At 39.4% G+C, this 17,885-nt stretch overlaps 1 protein-coding gene across 1 annotated transcript in view; it reads left to right on the forward strand.

Moving 5' to 3' along the window:
• The window catches only part of LOC134349198 (teneurin-2-like), a 3,136,038-nt gene that overhangs the window by 1,165,604 nt on the left and 1,952,549 nt on the right, over window positions 1–17,885 (forward strand). Inside the window, exon 8 of the mRNA XM_063053178.1 lies at window positions 8,354–8,469. The gene's annotated coding sequence lies outside the window, so the exon portion shown is untranslated. The remainder of the gene's footprint in view (window positions 1–8,353; window positions 8,470–17,885) is intronic.

The raw sequence follows: 17,885 nt of genomic DNA on the forward strand, positions 1-17,885 counted from the left end.
TTTTATTTAAAATGTGGAAGTGTTGAAATCATTCCTTTCTTTTAGCATGCCAGCATAATTAAAAAGAGTAAAATATTTAAGGTATTAATCAAAAACTGCTACAGACTTCACAGTAGGCAAGTAAGGAGAATGCAGATGCCCGGGTTTGTATGTACATTTCATCATACCAGAGGCAAATAAAAGTCAGACATTAGTCTGGTTGTTCGGTTTAATTATTTTCAAATTCAGGGAAGGAAAATGCTCCACAATAATTCCATTGCGACTCAGTGCATTTGAAATCCAGGTTGCTAATGTTCTATGCACCTGGCCTCTTGTTGTTCAGAGCCTTGAAAGGGAATTTTCAATCAGATGATAATAAACTGATCGCACACCCTCAGAGACTTGTTCTGGCCTATGATCTGTCAGTCAGTTAGACAGCAGTCAAAAGGGAGGAGCTGGTACACAGCCTTTTCCTCCTTGTAGTCCACTATAAGATTGTACATCTCTAAACTACAAGCCAGATGGTTATTTATATAATTCATTTTTAAATTATGCTCCATTTCCCGATTAGATACATTTTCCCTCCTGAGTTTTGAACCCAAGAGTCCGCTTGTCATATGTGTGGCTTGATGTTTGGGCCCATTCAAGATAAGGGAGCTGCTTTCTTCCAAATTATTCAAGTAAAAAGCCTCTGGGTTTATTTGTTGCCTGTGCTGACTTATCTGACTTACAGTTACCTTGACTTAAACTGTAGAGGAGAGTTGAGTGCTGGGTGAATACTGGCCAAGTTTTTGATTTTGATCTGTCTACAGATAAGAAACTGGCATTTGCTATTGCATGTGTATATGGTGAAGTTAAGCATCTATGGAGTTGCATGCTGATGCTCATTTTCACAGCTCTTTTAGATACGTATCCAAGCAACCACAATGGAGTTCAATGTGATTAAAAGCTCAGCAATTGAGGATGAAAGGGAAGGTGCAGTTTGCAGAGAAAATTGGCCAAAGATTAAATACTGGAGTCTTCATCGCTGAACCTCTTGTGCCAGAAAGTTTAGAGGTTTAATTCCCACTACAGATACTTGAACACAAAAACCTTAGCTGACAATCCAGCTCAGTAATAAGGGAGAACTGCATTTTTTGAAGTGCAGTTTTCTGGATGACATATTAAATTAAGGCGTCCACAGTTCTTGGTTAGTAAAGGATCTAACACAAATGCAGTAAAGACCTTTGAAGTTATCCAGCACATCTTGGCCAATAATCAGCCTAAAATCAGCATCACAAAGGCAGATCCCCTGCTTATTAACACATTACTACTTGTGGGAGTTTGCTGTGTGAAAATTGGTTGGCATGTTCCTATAATAGCAGTGGCTATATTTCTGACAAAGTACCTCATTGGATGAAAAGTAGTTTCTCATACACCTGAGGCTCTCTATGAAGTTATTGAGAGGCAATCTCATTTGCTGGTGTCTGAGAATGTACCTTGGCTGTGGAACAGCAATCAGCAGTTAAAACCCATTTGATCATAAACACAAGAAAATCTGCAGATGCTTGAAATCCAAAGCATCACACACAATCTGCTGGAGGAACTCAGCATCTATGGAGATGAATAAACACTCAATGCTTTGGGCCAAGATCCTTCTTCAGAAACCCAACTGAGATAGTTATTACGTGCTTCTACTGTGACGTAAAGAGCAGCAACAGTGCACCTCTTTTGATTACAGTTCTTAACATCAGACTAATCTACTTAAAAATAAATGGCAGAGAGCATCTGCAAATATTGGCAATGAAGGCATCTGATGGATTGTCTGTACTGAGATATTCAAATATCACCTGTTCATGTGTGTTACACATCACTGCAATTTTTACTACATCCAAATAACATCATTCACCTCAAACAATGCAACACTCCCTCAATACTGTATTGGAGAGTCTGCCTAAATTTTAATAGTCGGACTTGAACCTACAGCTTTTCTTGCAAAGGGTTGCTCTTCGACTGAGCTATTGCATATCTCAGGAGAAAAGAGTTTCATCAGCCAACCCTCTAATTGTTTAATCCAACCCTCCAGCCTCCAATTTAATGGCATGGACATTGATTCCCTAACTTCCAATAATTTCTACCTCCTACCCCATCTCACTTTTTCCATTTCCCACTCTGGTTCCCCTCTCACCCCTTCTCTTCTCCTCACCTGCTTCTGGTACCCTGCCTTCTTTCCTTTCTTCCATGGGCCACTGTCTTCTCCTACTAGATTCCTCCTTCTTCGGTCCTTTACCTCTTCCACCTATTAACTCCCAGCTTCTTACTTTATTTTGTTTTTCCCACCAACTCACCTTCTCCCTCGCGTGGTTCCACCCATCACTTGCCAGCTTGTATTCCTTTTCCTCCCTTGCCTTCTTGTCTGGCTTCTTTCTCTGAATGAGGAGTCTTAGCCCAAAACACTGACCATTTATTCTCCTCCAGTGAAGCTACCTGTCTTATTGACTTTCTCCAGCACTTTGTGTGTGTGTGTGTTGCTCAAGATTTCCAGCATCTGCAGAATCTGTTATGTTGATCAAGTGTTTAATCTTTGCCTACAGGCTACTGCAGGAAAGGACCCTTTGTATTGCTGTATCTCTACAAACAAACAATTGTTTTACAAGAATGATGCATACAAAATCCTGGGGAACCTCAGCTACACCAAACTCAGACAGCATCTATGGAAAGTATCTGGCTTCACCGTCATCTTCTATCTTCCCCTCACCACTACCTTATTCTGTCTTTTTCCCTGTTTCTTTCCAGTTCTAATGAAAGATCTTGGCCTGAAACATTGACTGTTCATTCCTTTCCTTAGATACTGTCTGTCTTACTGAGTTCCACCAGCATTTTTAAGTGTTATTCTGGATTTCCAGCATCTGCAGACTCTCTTATGAGTTGATTCATAAGTTTTTTGTATTCACAGCTTATCTACCTGGTCAAATACTTTTTCATTAACTACATATTTAAGAAAACAGGGGAATCATAGCCCCAGCTCTATCAACTCCCAGCCCTCTCCAAGCAGCATCAGCTCAGTATTTTATGTCAAATACTCTAGTTATATACTGTATCTTCCAGATTGTACACATCTGTGTCTGGAGATAAATAGATGCCTGGATGGTGCTGAAGAGCTAGAAATAAAAGGCCAATAAGTGTAAATAGAAATAGAGGTTAGTTTGTTGCTTGGAAAATGAGGAAGGAAGGGGAAAGTACATTGATGGACAGGAAGTGTTGTCTCTTGAATTAAAGACACTCATTGGTGTTGTATCCTTGCCCCCTTATCCAAGTGGCCTCATTCAAGAAATCCACTGAAGGATGAAATAAAACATTTAGAAAATTTCAAAAATGGAAAATAATTATCACAATTATCTATTTTATGAGGAAAGGTTGAATTCAATAACTTGATTCATTCAAATTATTTTGAATTGAATTAGAATTAAATAGTGTTATTGGATAGGAATGTTACATTTCTGTGTCCATTTAGATTCCAGATGAGAATTTCTAATACAGGCATTACTGTAAAAGTAGTTCTTCTGAGGAAATTAACTGGAAGAATAAAATCAACTTTAATTATTGCGTTCCTTCAGAAATTCTCATTCACCTTTCACAAGCACATCAGGTATTAACATAATCATCAATTTGCTGAATTATTTATTTTCGGATCACCCATTTCATTGACTCCCTTTTTTTGTAATGACAGAAATTTTAATCAGGATATATTCATTGATGTAAAGTTTCACCCAAAAATTTAATTTGAGAGTTTTACATGATGAATGTCAAATGTAAAGTTGGTATTATAATTTACAAGGAACTTAATGACTAAAACTTGCTTCTTTCCCTGTCATTTAAAGTTTCCCTATTATTTTGAAGTGGAAGTCCCACTTGACTACATTTTCCAAGTCCCAATCAGTGTTCATTGATATTTGAGTCCTATTCCTGGAGTTTTGTTCTTGTAGAATTCATATTTTAATTTGGTGTGCTATTAAAATACACTAACCGGGGGGCATTTGGATTTAAGTTTCCATGCAATCATTTCATGCAGGTTTATCCTTTAGGATTGAATGCAAGTAATTGTTACCAAATAATCTCACCATGGTTACTGACAGCTCGTTATTCAGTAATTGACTAATCTTAAGGTTATTATGCTCAACCCATTGAGAACAGACACTAAGAGTTTCTACTAATTTGCAATAAAGGCTAAAGTTAACTAAAGCTTCTAAATAATAAATGAAACGGTGTTTTCTGGGTTTAGGAGTTTTGTTCTAATTTTATTGATGTCTGACATTCAGAAGAGATATCAGTTAAACTTGATAGCTCCTGGAAACAAGTACCGGTGTCATGATTTGGGATCAGCATCGTGTGTCACTTTCGAGGTAGACAGTATGTCAGCATCATTCTGCCTGCTAATTAATGTGTTACAGCACAGAGCCAGTCCTCAGCATCCTTCTGAGTTGCTATATGCCTCAGCAGGGCTCCCAATATTGTGAGATGCAAGCACCACTTAAGGAGGTGGTGAACTGAAACTACAGCATGTGGCAGCTTTCAATGAGGGCATACTTCCTGAAGCACAGCCATCTAACACTTTGTTCTTCACTGGTTCTGGCCTTAAAGTTGCAGCTGGAATATCCTGGGCAGATAGGACTTCCTACTGAGAGCCCTGCTCTCTCCACTGCCTCTTCTGCACGCGTCCAGCACCTTATGCTCTGCCATGTGCCCACTGATCTTTCTCTTTATTTGCATTCAATGCGGAAAGCCTACTAATGCACCCTTGTATGATAGCAGCTGATTTGTGCATAAATATTAAAGTAAGAACAAAATATATCTATCCGTTTACCCCCATTGCAATTTGAAACAACTACAGAAATTGTAAACAAGTTTAGAATCACTGTAAACAGTCAGAAGAAATCAGCTATCAATTGTTTATAGATGGATGAGCGTTTAATTTCTTAATTGGTAAACCTACTGCTTCTGGGCATGGGTAAAATTTTGAGGAATGAGAAAACCTCAGAACAAAGCTTCGAGCTGCAAAGGAACACTGATTTAATCAAATCTGCACTGTTGCTATAGGCTGCTTGTTCAGTGCTCATTTAGAATAGTCACTCTGCATGTTTTTCCTCTCTTACTAGCAAAGACACTGGCATCACTCAACCCATAGTTGTTTGCCCTTGCCTCAGATGCCATTTTGAAACTGAAATGGTTACATCAAATAGAAATATTAATTTTATATCAGTGTGGTTTTTTGTTGCTTTATGAGGGAAAATTTAGAATGGCATTCTCCACTCGAATGCCCTAAGGGAAGGGAAGTAAATTGCTCAATGCATGGCAGTTCTCAACAACTAACAGATATAACATTATCAGCAGCAACATTAGCAAATTGATAGGATTTCAAAGGCAATCCTCATGTCCTTGAGGATATTTCCAAGTGCAGGGTACCATTAATATTGCTCACTTTACCGAGGTTTATGTGTTGACAGAGATCAAAGAATCAGTGATGTATGCTGTTACTTTAAGTAGTCAACTTGTTCATAGGTGTTCAGGCCAAGGTTAGAAGGAAGAAAAGGGCCAGAAGAAAGGAGAAGACAGGGCAGGCAGGGGTAGTAGAGTAGACTGAATGGACTGAAGGGTCTAACTCTGCTCCTATTTTTTACGGATTGAAGACGGCAGCACTGAGAGAAGAAAGCGCAAGGGGAAAGAAACTGCCCTGAAGCTCAGTGTGATGACAGTGCACAGAGATGAATTGCTTTTTTAAAAGGAATAATTTCTTTTTAGAAAGGGCTTACATTTCTGTGATTATCCCTCTCAGGATGTCCTAAAGCAGTTTACAGCCAAAGACTACTTTTGATATGTCATCAAAGTGACAGTGTAGAAAATTTGACAGCCAAATATACATAGCAAGAGGAGAAACTAGACGGCAGATGCTGGAATTTGGAGAGCAAACACAAACACGTTGCTGGAGAAAGTAGACGGCAGATGCTGGAATCTGGAGAACAAACACAAACACGTTGCTGGAGAAACTAGACGGCTGATGCTGGAATCTGGAGAGCAAACGCAGACACGTTGCTGGAGAAATCTCGACAGGTTGAGCAGCATCTGTGGGAGGAGACAATTTGTCAATGTTTAAGGTTGACATTCAATTTTCCAATTTCAGAGGGAATCATTGCCTTCTGTGTTTTTTTTTCCCCTCGATCTCCTTCCAGTCCACATCTGGTCCTCCCACTTTGGTCCCCTTTCCAACATCCCTCCTCCCTCCAGTCCCCCATGACCTGTTTTGACTCCATCCTCCTTCCGATTTCATCACTTGACTCATTGAAGCACCTTCCCTTCTGATTTTCATCTCTCCTTTAAATGATCCCTACAATCATCTTCCTTACCTAGCACATTCCAAAACTGGTGGTCTTTGGCTCCTTGAGCCCATCAGAGCTCACCACACCTTGGTCCACTGGTCACCTTCTGGCCCATGTCTCACCAACCCCTCTCTCCTCTTTATACCGGCTATATTTCCCTTTCACTCTCAGTCTTGATGCAGGGCCTCAACTTGAAATGTTAACTGTTTCTTTCCTCTCAAAGATACTGCTCAATCTGGTATGTTCCTCCATTATATATGGTATAAACTGCCGAGCTGCTAGAGGATACACATTCATATTATGTTTGTAATGTGTGTGTGTGTGTGTGTGTGTGTGTGTGTATATATATATGTATATACACTATACATACACATACATACACACACACACACACACACACACACACACACACACGTCACATAATTAGGTACACCTGCTCATTAATGCAAATTATCTAATCAGCCAATCATGTGACAGCAACTTAATGCATAAAAGCATGCAGGCACAGTCAAGAGATTAATTTGTTGTTCAGACCAAATATCAGAATGGGGAAGAACCGTAATCTAAGTGACTTTGACCGTGGAATGATTGTTAGTGGCAGACAGAGTGGTTTGTGTATCTCAGAAACTACTGATCCTCTGAGATTTTCAGGCATAACAGTCTCTAGAGTGTGGAAAACAAAGAGACATCCACTGAGCAGCAGTTCTATGGGGGAAGAACCTTGCTAATGAGGGAGGTCAGAGGAGAATGGTCAGATTGGTTCAAGCTGACAGGAAAGGAACAGTAACTCAAATAATTACCTTCCTTACAACAAGATAATCTGATGGTTATACTTCTTTTAGTAGGAACTATCTATATCTACAGATCTATCTATATGTGTGTGTATTTTATATATATATACACATACATACGTATACACACATGTACATACATGTATATAGATAGCTAGATCTGTAGATATAGATACTTCCCATTAAAAGAAGTATGATAACAGTCAGAATTTTTTTGATTTTTCTTTGTAATCTTCAATATTTGCCCTTGAAGAGAAAGGGTTCAGTTGAATGTTCCTCAAGTAAACCCGTAACGGCATCCTATCCCCAACTTCTTTCTTGTTATAAAGTACAAAGTTAAGTGAAGGAGGTAAGTTTTCAGGTGAGCCTTTGGATTTTGGTTTTCTTTCAACACTGGCTGGTGCTTCACACTGCTTCCGGGAACAGTGAGGAATACCAAAAGATGATTTGAGAAGTGACCATTTCATTCTGTCCCTGTCTAATGGAAGAGAATCTGAAAATAAAATATGCCACTTTCCAACAGTGCAAAATGACCCAGATGTTAAGAAAATACCATGCTGAAATCAGGAAACAGTAATTCTTTGTCACAAATGTCAGGAGAAGTGGTTTAATGTCTGAAGTCCATCTTTTTGAAATGACAAAAAGGTGCCAATGATCCCTTTTATCACTGAGTCACTGAGGAATAGTATTCTTACCCTTTGCTTTCTTTTCAGCGGAGTAAATGGCTACAAAGCAACAAAATGATTTTATGTCTTTGGCTTGGTTAGGAAATTGGGAGCAGCTTTTTAAAGCTTATTTATAGTCCATCAAGAAAATATGAGCAATATATAAGAATAGTTGTCATTCTGCCAGTCCCGAGGTCGTACCTGTCCTCAAATACAGGAAACCTATACTTGCAACAACAAAGAAGAAACTTGATTCCACTGTTCCACACACAAACTGCCGAAGGATATCTACGGCTCCAGCAGCATCTGTGGAGAGAGAAACAGTTGACGTTTCTGGCTGAGTGAGACCTTTCATCGGCACTGAAAAGAAAGGGGAAAGGGGTTTTACTGTAAGAAGGGGGGAAAAAAGCTTCAGCAAAAACTGTGCAGCTCATCATTACTTTCAAGGAAGTCTAAAAGTAAAATATATTACCATTTAGTTCTATTTTTAGTAATTACTTTATTGTAATAAAGAAGACAAAGTGGCATTTGTATCCTTTCTCACCTTACATTTTTTATGTTGCAGATCAAGATAGAAGAAAGGAAGATTTGACCATCAAGGGTCGATGATTTGCTGTGGTTTTTTATACATAAAAAGATATTCAACTTGTCCCCAGAACTGAAGGCCAAACACATCCACAGGTAAGTGAATGCCTTAAATGAACTGCCTGTATCATATTGTTGATGAAGCACAAGCAATGGTCAGAAGAGTTAATGGTCTTGTTGCATTTCTTTTGGCGATTGTGTAATATTTCAACCTTGATGCAAGTTTGTGCTTTCTGTAAAGAGTGTGTTGGTCAATCTTACTATATATGATCTATGCAGGCCAGTGACTGGTAGCATACATCTTTTTAAAATCAAACACTGTTCACAAATATTGAACATCCTCACAGGACTCCTGAAAGCAGCATTATTTTTCAATGTACTGAACTGACTAGCAATATATTTAAGCTTGCTTCACCATTCAACCAAGCCAAAACTGGCTTTCAAAGTTAATTTCACCTTCTGCCTTCCCCTCGCTATGTTTAGTTTCTTTAGAGCCCAACAATCTATCAGGGTTGAAATTATACTCATCTTCTCAGCATCCACAGCCCGACATGTTGTAGAATTCCATAGTTTGCCAACATTCTGAGTGAACAAATCTCCCTTCCTTCCTTAGATGATAACACTTGGCTCGGACTCGCCAGCCAGATAAAGTACCTTCCCAGCACCTTACTTGCCCAGCCTGCCGAGAATTTATTTTTTACCACAATCACCTTTTTTTTGTTCTTAACTCAAGCCAATAGAGACTCGAGAATCAATAAGACATTGAAGAGTTTGCAGGCAGTGACATGGACTCTGAAAGTTATCTTGTATCTTTGCTGTGAATGGCAGAATAGAATGGGACTGAACTTGCCTAATTGGGTAAGGAGTCAAGAAAAAATTTTCAACATTTGACCAAAAAAAAGCTCTCTGTTTGGGCTAAAAGTAGATTGAGGCAGAATCAATGAGCTTTCAGACTCAGAAGAAGGTAATTCAGCCCATTTTGTCCATGACAATCAAAAATAAACTAGCTTATCCCACATCTGTTGTGTTGGCTCAAAGCTTGGCAATTGGAGCACTTAGAATGCTATAGTCTTTAAATGCAATGAGTGTTTCTGGCTTCACCAGCCAGTCAGGACGAGATGCAGACCCCTACTACAGAAGAGTGAAACATTTTCTGCAGTTCTGTCCAGATATTCTGTCAATTGGTGATGGGAAACAGAAAGCGATGTTGGAAGGATGCTTACACAAGAGAATCTGCAGATGCTGGAAATTCAGGCGACACACACAAGATGCTGGTGGAACACAGCAGGCCAGGCAGCATCTATAGGAAGAAGTACAGTCGATGTTTTGGGCCGAGACCCTTCGTCAGGACTAACTGAAAGAAGAGATAGCAAGAGATTTGAAAGTGGGAGGGGGAGGGGGAGATCCAAAATGACAGGAGAAGATAGGAGGGGGAGGGAAGAAGCTAAGAGCTAGAAGGTTGATTGGCAAAAGGGATGCAGAGTTGGAGAAGGGGGAGGATCATGGGACAGGAGGCCAAAGGAGAAAGAAAGGGGGAGGGGAGCCCAGAGGAAGATGGAGAGCAGGCAAGGAGTGATTGTGAGAGGGACAGAGAGAGAAAGAAAAGGGGTGGGGGATAATAAATAAATAAATAAATAAATAAGGGATGGGGAGAGAAGGGGAGGAAGGGCATTAACGGAAGTTAGAGAAGTCAATGTTCATCCTGTCAGGTTGGAGGCTACCCAGACGGAATATAAGGTGTTGTTCCTCCAACCTGAGTGTGGCTTCATCTTGACAGTAAGGGTCCATGGATTGACATATCAGAATGGGAATGGGACGTGGAATTAAAATGTGTGGCCACTGGGAGATCCTGCTTTCTCTGGCAGACAGAGCATAGGTGTTAAGGATGCTTAACTGATTGGAAGTCTGTGACTGCTGGTGTGCCACAAAGATCAGTGCTGGGACCCTTGTTTGTGATACATATTAAACTTAGATGTCAATGTAGGTGGGATAATTATAAAGTTTTCAGATGTTACTGAGTTGGATCAAAAATAAGAGGGCATGGGTTTAATCATGAGATCAAGGAGTTTTGAAGGTGATTTGAAGGGAAAGTTCTTTATACTCAGACAAGTTGATATCTGGAACATGCAGCCAGAGGAAATGGTGGAGGAAGATGCAATCACTACATTTAAGAGATATTTGGGCTGAGACTGGAATAGAAAGCTACAGACCTACCTTGAGTATGTGTGCAAAAAGGCTAGCATGGACAAGATGGACGGAAGGACTAATTTCTATACTGGATGATTCAGATACTTTAGCAAACTAAATTAATCCATGTCACTCCAACTTTTATGATCTCTGCTGAGGGAAGTAGATCATTACAGTTCCCCTATGTTAAACTTTTGTAAATTTCTGTTTCTTGTCTATCTTCCCTCCCATAATGATGCATCAGCTGGTCAATCAAATTACATTAATTCTGATGTTTGACATCCCTGTTTGTAGCTCCGTAATTGAAAATAGTAAATAAACAAACTCATCTTTTCATTGGAAGATGAAAGAGAAAGCAGGTATAACACCTCTTTTTGTTTCGTCTTCGAAAAAGTAATCCTTACTGTATCATTGATATTTTAGCAACACTGTTATGTCCATTTGTGTGTTTCAAAAGTTGATGCAAAAGATCTGTCACTGAAAGGTGTTCTCTAGTTTTAAAGTTGATCATATAATGAAGATACAGCCTGTAAACCTGGAAGGAAAAAAGCAAGTAACTGCACGAAAATGTCAGCAGCCAGCTGACATCTACTGCTGTGCCCATGCTGAGCTGCAAAAGTTTAGTAGTCTTGTGGATGAAGAAGAGATATCTGCTGTGATGTGCAATGAAATTATAAAGTTATTTTCACTTTATGATTTTTTTGTCTGTGAAGCACAAGGGAAATCTTTCTCTCAATATATGTCATCTTCATCTACAGAGGAGACCGAAGTTTGTAATGACTTTGTCAATTCAGTGATGTTATCTGCAATGTGAAGTTTTTATATTTAATCAATGAAATCCCTGTGTTTGGTGTAGATGAGCAATGCAAGATAGAGTGTAGCGGGAACTGCAAAACAATTCTTATTTGTGGATGCAAATGCAGGAATACTGTGTAATTTAAATAAGAAAATCAGAATTGCACCAACATTAATTGCAGGTATAATTGAGACTAATTTCATAGGATAATTTGAGAATTTCCATCATAAATTTCATAGGTTTGACACAGCAAGAGTTCATAACTGCCTCCATACTATAAGATCATCTGAAGAACCAACACCACTCCCACAAAGTCCTCTCTGTGCCATTTACATTTACTGTGGTAATCATCTCTAAGTGACATTAAAATTGGTGTTCGATAGTTGTGTATTTTGTATTAAACCCCTGCAAAATCTAGATTAAGACAAGACTGAATTTCTTCAATTTGCAGTAAGCAGTGTGTAAAATGTTAATCCTCTTGACCTGAATTGACTCTATTCCAGTAGTTGAGACCAGCTGCTTCAATATATTATACTCTATCAAATTTTCTGAAGGGTTTAGATAAGAACTGGTTGCATATCTGTAGGCTTTGGTTTCTTCTGCATAACTAGAAGTATGGAACTTGCCCTCATATTGTTATGATGACATTTGGAATAATATGCAGAGATTTAGTTTCTTCACATAATGTAGGACTTTGGGACTCTGGGAAAGGCTTAGAAGACCTTGAAATAATAATTCCTCTTTATTATTAGATTAGACTTAGAGCAAAGGAGAATTTTGGATCTTGATATTTGTGGGGAGACCAAGAAATTGAGGATATTGGTGCAATGAGAGGAGTACACTGCAAGCAATGATCCCCTTAATTTGTGTGCACAATAATCTTGTGCTGTGCAATCTTTTGCCCAGTGACAACAACATGTGCACACTGAATTTTACATATAGAGGTATTCAATTTATTAGCTATCAAAACACTGTCACTAACAACTTTGGTCTCCTCTGGGTTTGATCATTTTCTCTCTTATTCATCTATACTCTGGCAAAACATACAGTACATAGTAGGCCTATAGTGGCTATTAAAGGATTTTCTCACTGGAGCTTTTGCACACTGTCCATTTGTGAGTTGTTTGCTAAATAACACTTTAAAAAGTCAAGTTTCCATGTATCACTCCACTTCTTCCCACCTGCAAATTCTCCAGTAATTTTCGCATCGCGACAATACACGCAGGTAACAAAGTTTCTGTATTGTACGTAAGTATTTCTTATAGCTGCATGTTCCTGACCTCATGAGCTTTCAGTGTAGCAGCTTCTACTGTTTCATTAAGCCATTCCACTTTAAATGAACTAGCAGTTCTTTTGCGCTTCATGCCATTTGCTTCTTTGGAATCTGACATTGTGAATGAATAATTTCTTCAATAAAAACAGTGTGAATAAACCAGTTCTAAAACCTGCAGACAAATCATCACAAACTCCACATTGTCAGCACCGTCCGCATTAGAAACCGGAAAAGGAGATGTGATTGTGTATGATTGTGAAATATTCTCAACATGCTATCGAGGTAGAGGGTGACAACCTTTTGTGCACAGTGTAGGTTCCCTTGTGCGCTAGTAGCAAAAGATATGTGTGCGCGCACACCCACACACTCGAGGGAACATTGATCACAAGGACAAAGAAACAGAGGAAGTATGTTTGCATGGATGAAGTCTGCTGAGACATCAAAAACAAAGAACTGGAGTGAGTGGGTCCTCCTCAGGCTGGAGGATATAAAGAGTGTAGTATCATAGGGATCGGTTCCTAGTCCTCGTTTGTTTACTATGTACAATGATAACCTGGAGGAGAGTACATGAAAGGTTTCCAAGTTTGTTGATGTTTTCACAAGCAGAACAGTTACACATAAGGGGATGTCATTTCAGAGTATGGAGCTGGTCATTTAAAACCAAGGAGAGTAGAAATTTCATCTCTCAGGTGGAGTGAATTTTTGAATTCTCTGCTCTCAAGTATAGTGGAGGTCAGATCATAAGCAAGGATGTAATATTGAGACTTTATAAAGCACTGGTGAGGCATCACTTGGAGTATTGTGAGCAGGTCTGGGCCCCTTATTTTAGAAAGGACCTGCAAAAACTATAGAGGGGGTTCACAAAAACGATTATTGGATTGAATGGCTTATCATATGAAGAACGTTTGATGGCTCTGGGCCTGTATTCACTATAATTCAGAAGAATGAGGAGTGAACTCATTGAAACCTGGTGAATGGTGAAAAGCCTTGATAGAGTGTATACGGAGAGGATGTTTCCTGTTGTGGGAAAGTCTAAGACCAAAGGACACAGCCTCAGAATTTATTGAGCCATAGAGTGGTGAATCTGTGGAAAGAAGAATTGAGGACAGCAATCATCCCATTGACTTTTAGCTGAAGGACTCAAATGAAATTTATTTCTTAAGCTTTTTTTGACTTCCAGTGTTGAGTTCAGAACTGAAAGAGATTGTTTTCATCCCTGAAGTGCGCAATGAGTGAGATCCATCAGGGAGAGCAGAAGATAAGGCCACATTTGGCAGGGCAAAAATCTGAGGACCAAGGGAGAACTCCTGCTCCTTGGGACCCAAGAGGACTGCTAAAAAACACATTGAGCTTCTGGAATTGCCAGTTCTCACTCCCATTTCACCACTAGCAATTTTAAAACTTAAATTGGGATTCTCCTTTCAATATGCAAGACAGAGCAATATGAATGACAGGCTGAATTAGGCTCAATCCAATTCATACCTGAGATAATCTCCTATGCTATCTGCATATCTACAATGTCTAAACGGAACTCCACACTTCATTGTTATGGCTGTACACTGAAGCAGAATTGTTGAGGCAATGATAAAGCCTCAGGCAATAGACGTTGATGACCTACTCTCAGATTATCCCGCTATCCTATCAAAAGCTGTCAATGGCTGAATACCCCTGACGATTAGAGGCAAGCAAAAACAGTTTTTTAAACTATTTTTAAAATGATAACAAATTCAGTTAGAAACGCATGTAAATAGAGTCATAGAACACTACAGCACAGAAACAGGCCCTTTGGCCCATCTAGTCTGTGCCAAACCATTAATCTCCCATCAACTTGCATCTTGACCATACCCCTTCATACCCCACCCATCAATGTACCTATCCAAATTTCACTTAAATGTTGAAATCGACCCCACTTTTCTACCACTTGCTCTGGCAGCACATTTCCCACTTTCTCCACCCTCACAGAAGTTTTCCCCTCATGTTCCCCTTAAACATTTCAGCTTTCACCCTTAACCCGTGACCTCTAGTTATAGTCTCAACTAACTTCAGTATGTGGATGAAAACCTCAGTGTACTGACCAAAACATTAACATGATAAGAATCCTGTCACAGAACAACAGATCTCCAATGAAATCATGGAGACTTGATTCTCTTTGAAAGGAAACATTGTACATACTGCTGGAGGAACACAATAGGTCAAGCAAATTCAATGGGAATAAAGGAATTATCAATGTTTCAAGTCAAATCCCAGCATCAGGACTGAGAGTGGAGAAGTGTGCTGGCCAGAATGAAGAGAAGTAGAATAGTGAGAAAAGAGTACTAGATTATTGCTATTGATAAGCCTGATAGAGTGGATGCTGAAATAATGCTTCTTATATTGGGGGAGTCTGGACCAGAAGGCAAAGCTTCAGAACACAAGGATGTACCTTTAGAATAGAGCAAAGGAGGTATTTCTTTAGCAAGAGGGTAATGAATCTGGGGAATTCATTGCTACAGACCACAGTGACAGCCAAGTCATTGGGTATATTTAAAGTTGAGATTTATCAGTTCTTGATTACTAAGGACATCAAAGTTTTTGGGGAGAAAGTAGAAGAATGGGGTTGAGAGGGATAATAAGTTAAGCAAGATGGAATGGCATAAAAAATGGGCCAAATGGCCTAATTTGGAACCTATGTCTTATTGGCTCACGGTCCTTTGACTAAGGAGGGATGTAAAATGACACAGCAGTTCTTGCACCAGATAAAGAAATTCCATGATAGATAAAAGAGATAGAATGAAAAGAGGAATAAAGTAACAGATGGAGCAAGCTGGGTGGAGGATAGTATGGAGATTAGGGACAGCTGCTGGAGTGAGATATGCAGGAACACAAAGAGCTATCTTTGGAAGGGAACTGGACAAGCTCCAGATGGATGTCGATTGCCTAACTCTGCTAACGTGAAACTCTGGGAGTTGATTTTGTTGCATTTAGGGATGGGGAGATGCGGTAATGCTGGCAGTAGAAAGGGAGTAATATCCAGTTGTTAGCATGCCAGAATATTATCTGCTGCTGCTTCTCACCTCTTGTATATTCTGATCCATTGACATCAATGGGGTAGAAATTGTGGAGGTGATCACAGTGATGGTCAACATGCTTTTGCTTATTTTGTGCTTGCAATCAAACATACATTTCTATTTCTATCATAGCTGAAAAGGAGAACTAGATAGACCAGGTGTTTATTTATATCTCAGTGTTTCACCACTTACCTGGGAAAGGTTCAGAGGAGTCTGGACTGGTCTAGAGCCTTCGGGCATGGCAGCTCCTGGCACTCAGGACGGGTGTCGGGAAAGCAGTAAGCCAACAAGAGGGATAGCTACAGTCTGTGGATGGCCTGTCTCTTGACAAGAGCAAGCAGTTTGAGTGTGGCACGATTCTGAGGCTGCTGGGGAGAGAGTGAGGAGGCAGATGGGGGAAGGGGACAAAACAAGGAAGAAGTGGGGAGTACAGAAGAAGTAAAACAAGGGGGACAAAGGAAAGGGGGAAACCGAAGAGAGTTGGATGGACATTCAATATGGACACTTAGAGACTGAAGAAGGGAAGGGATAAGTGTAGATTTGTACAAGTTAGAGAGAGGTACAAGGAAAATAATATACACACATTTAAGTATTTGTATCCATGTGTTTGTGTATGTCATCACAGTTTGTTCATTTATTCATATGGTTGTGCATGCTAAATCTGTGCTGCAGAGCCTGACTTCCTGTTATCTTGAGCTTCTATATGAATGGATCAAGGCAGTATGATGTAACAGCCACCCTGTGATGAAAGAATTTTCCCATAGTTCTCTATGGAAGCAGGTCATTTTTGATTCCAAGTATCTGCCTAAGAAAAAGAAGAAGGAGAACTTAATTTAGAACAAAACCAGGGAGGTTGATCCTGATGAAGGGTCTTGGCTCGGAACGTCGACTGTTTACTCTTTTTACAGATGCTGCCTGGCCTGTTGAGTTCCTCCAGCATTTTTTGTGTATTGCTTTGATTTCCAGTATCAGCAGATTTTCTCTTGAATCTGAACATCTTGCGAAATAACTACTAGTTTAGCCTCTTTTATTTCCTTTATTTCTTATTTTAATCTTCATTACAGCAGTGACTATTGCTTATACTGTCAGATGAAAATCTCATTTGTTGATATAATTGCCAGCTTAGCCTAGTTGTTCTTTGTCCTTGGGATGCTTGAATAAAATCTTCAATTCAAATAAATTTAATATATAGCAAATGTGTACAACAAAGCATGATTTTTATTACTATTCCTGCATATGAAATATTCTCTAAAATCTGTTTCACTGATAATCTTGTGAGTCACATAAGTGTACAAACTGATCATCTTTGCTTTGAAGGTCTAGTCACTTTGGCTGAATATTTTTGTTCATAAAGAAGAAGTGAACTTCCAGAAGATGGCTTCCATTCTTTGTAAGGGGGATGATGATCATTTGATCAAGCTTTCTCAGAACTGTAATTTATGTGATTTTTGAGCATAATAATGTTGTTACTACCTCTGGAAACTGCTAAACTCTTAATATTAATAAACTCTTGATATTAGTGTTTCTGGCATGAATCTGCTCAATTGGGTAGCAGCTCTGATATGTTGTGGGTTCCCATCTCATTATGAATGTGGCTTTGGTTCCCTCACCTTGAAGGTTTTTTTTTATCGACCATGGAAAAAAAATGTTTATTCAGCAGCCAAAGCCCAGTTTTCCCAAGACTCAGCTATGCTTGTTAGTGTGAAACCATTAACCCCTGTATGTGCCTGGTTATTCAGCATCAAATTATGAACGCCTAGTTGCTTGATGTGGGGAGGATGGAAAATCCAAGGAAAAACAAGCCCATAGTGAAAACAACTGTCGATAAGCAGGTGGAGATTTCCTTTCTGAATTCCAAATCAGCCGTAACTAATTCCAGCTTTTTCTCCCCCGACAGCTTTGAATTTCAATTTATTTTCCTTTTGCTCCATTTGAAACTATGAATGATGTGGTACGGATTTAATCTGGAATTATGCTTCAGTTACGTGTTGGGGTCTGTCTGTTTCAGATCAGCCTTGGTAATGTGTGCAATGTGCACTCCAGAACATTGCAATTTGTTATTGGTTCACTGTTTGCTGCAGTAACTAAAAGAACGAATGTGTGCAAGCCATTGCTCACAGTGTTTTGGACTGTAAACACTGCACAATTAGTCATAAGAAGAAAGGACCAAAATTAGCTGACTCCTGGAGGGAGCTGGGTCACTTGCCAA

This window comes from Mobula hypostoma, chromosome 7, assembly GCF_963921235.1.
Source record: "Mobula hypostoma chromosome 7, sMobHyp1.1, whole genome shotgun sequence".
Taxonomy (NCBI): domain Eukaryota; kingdom Metazoa; phylum Chordata; class Chondrichthyes; order Myliobatiformes; family Myliobatidae; genus Mobula; species Mobula hypostoma.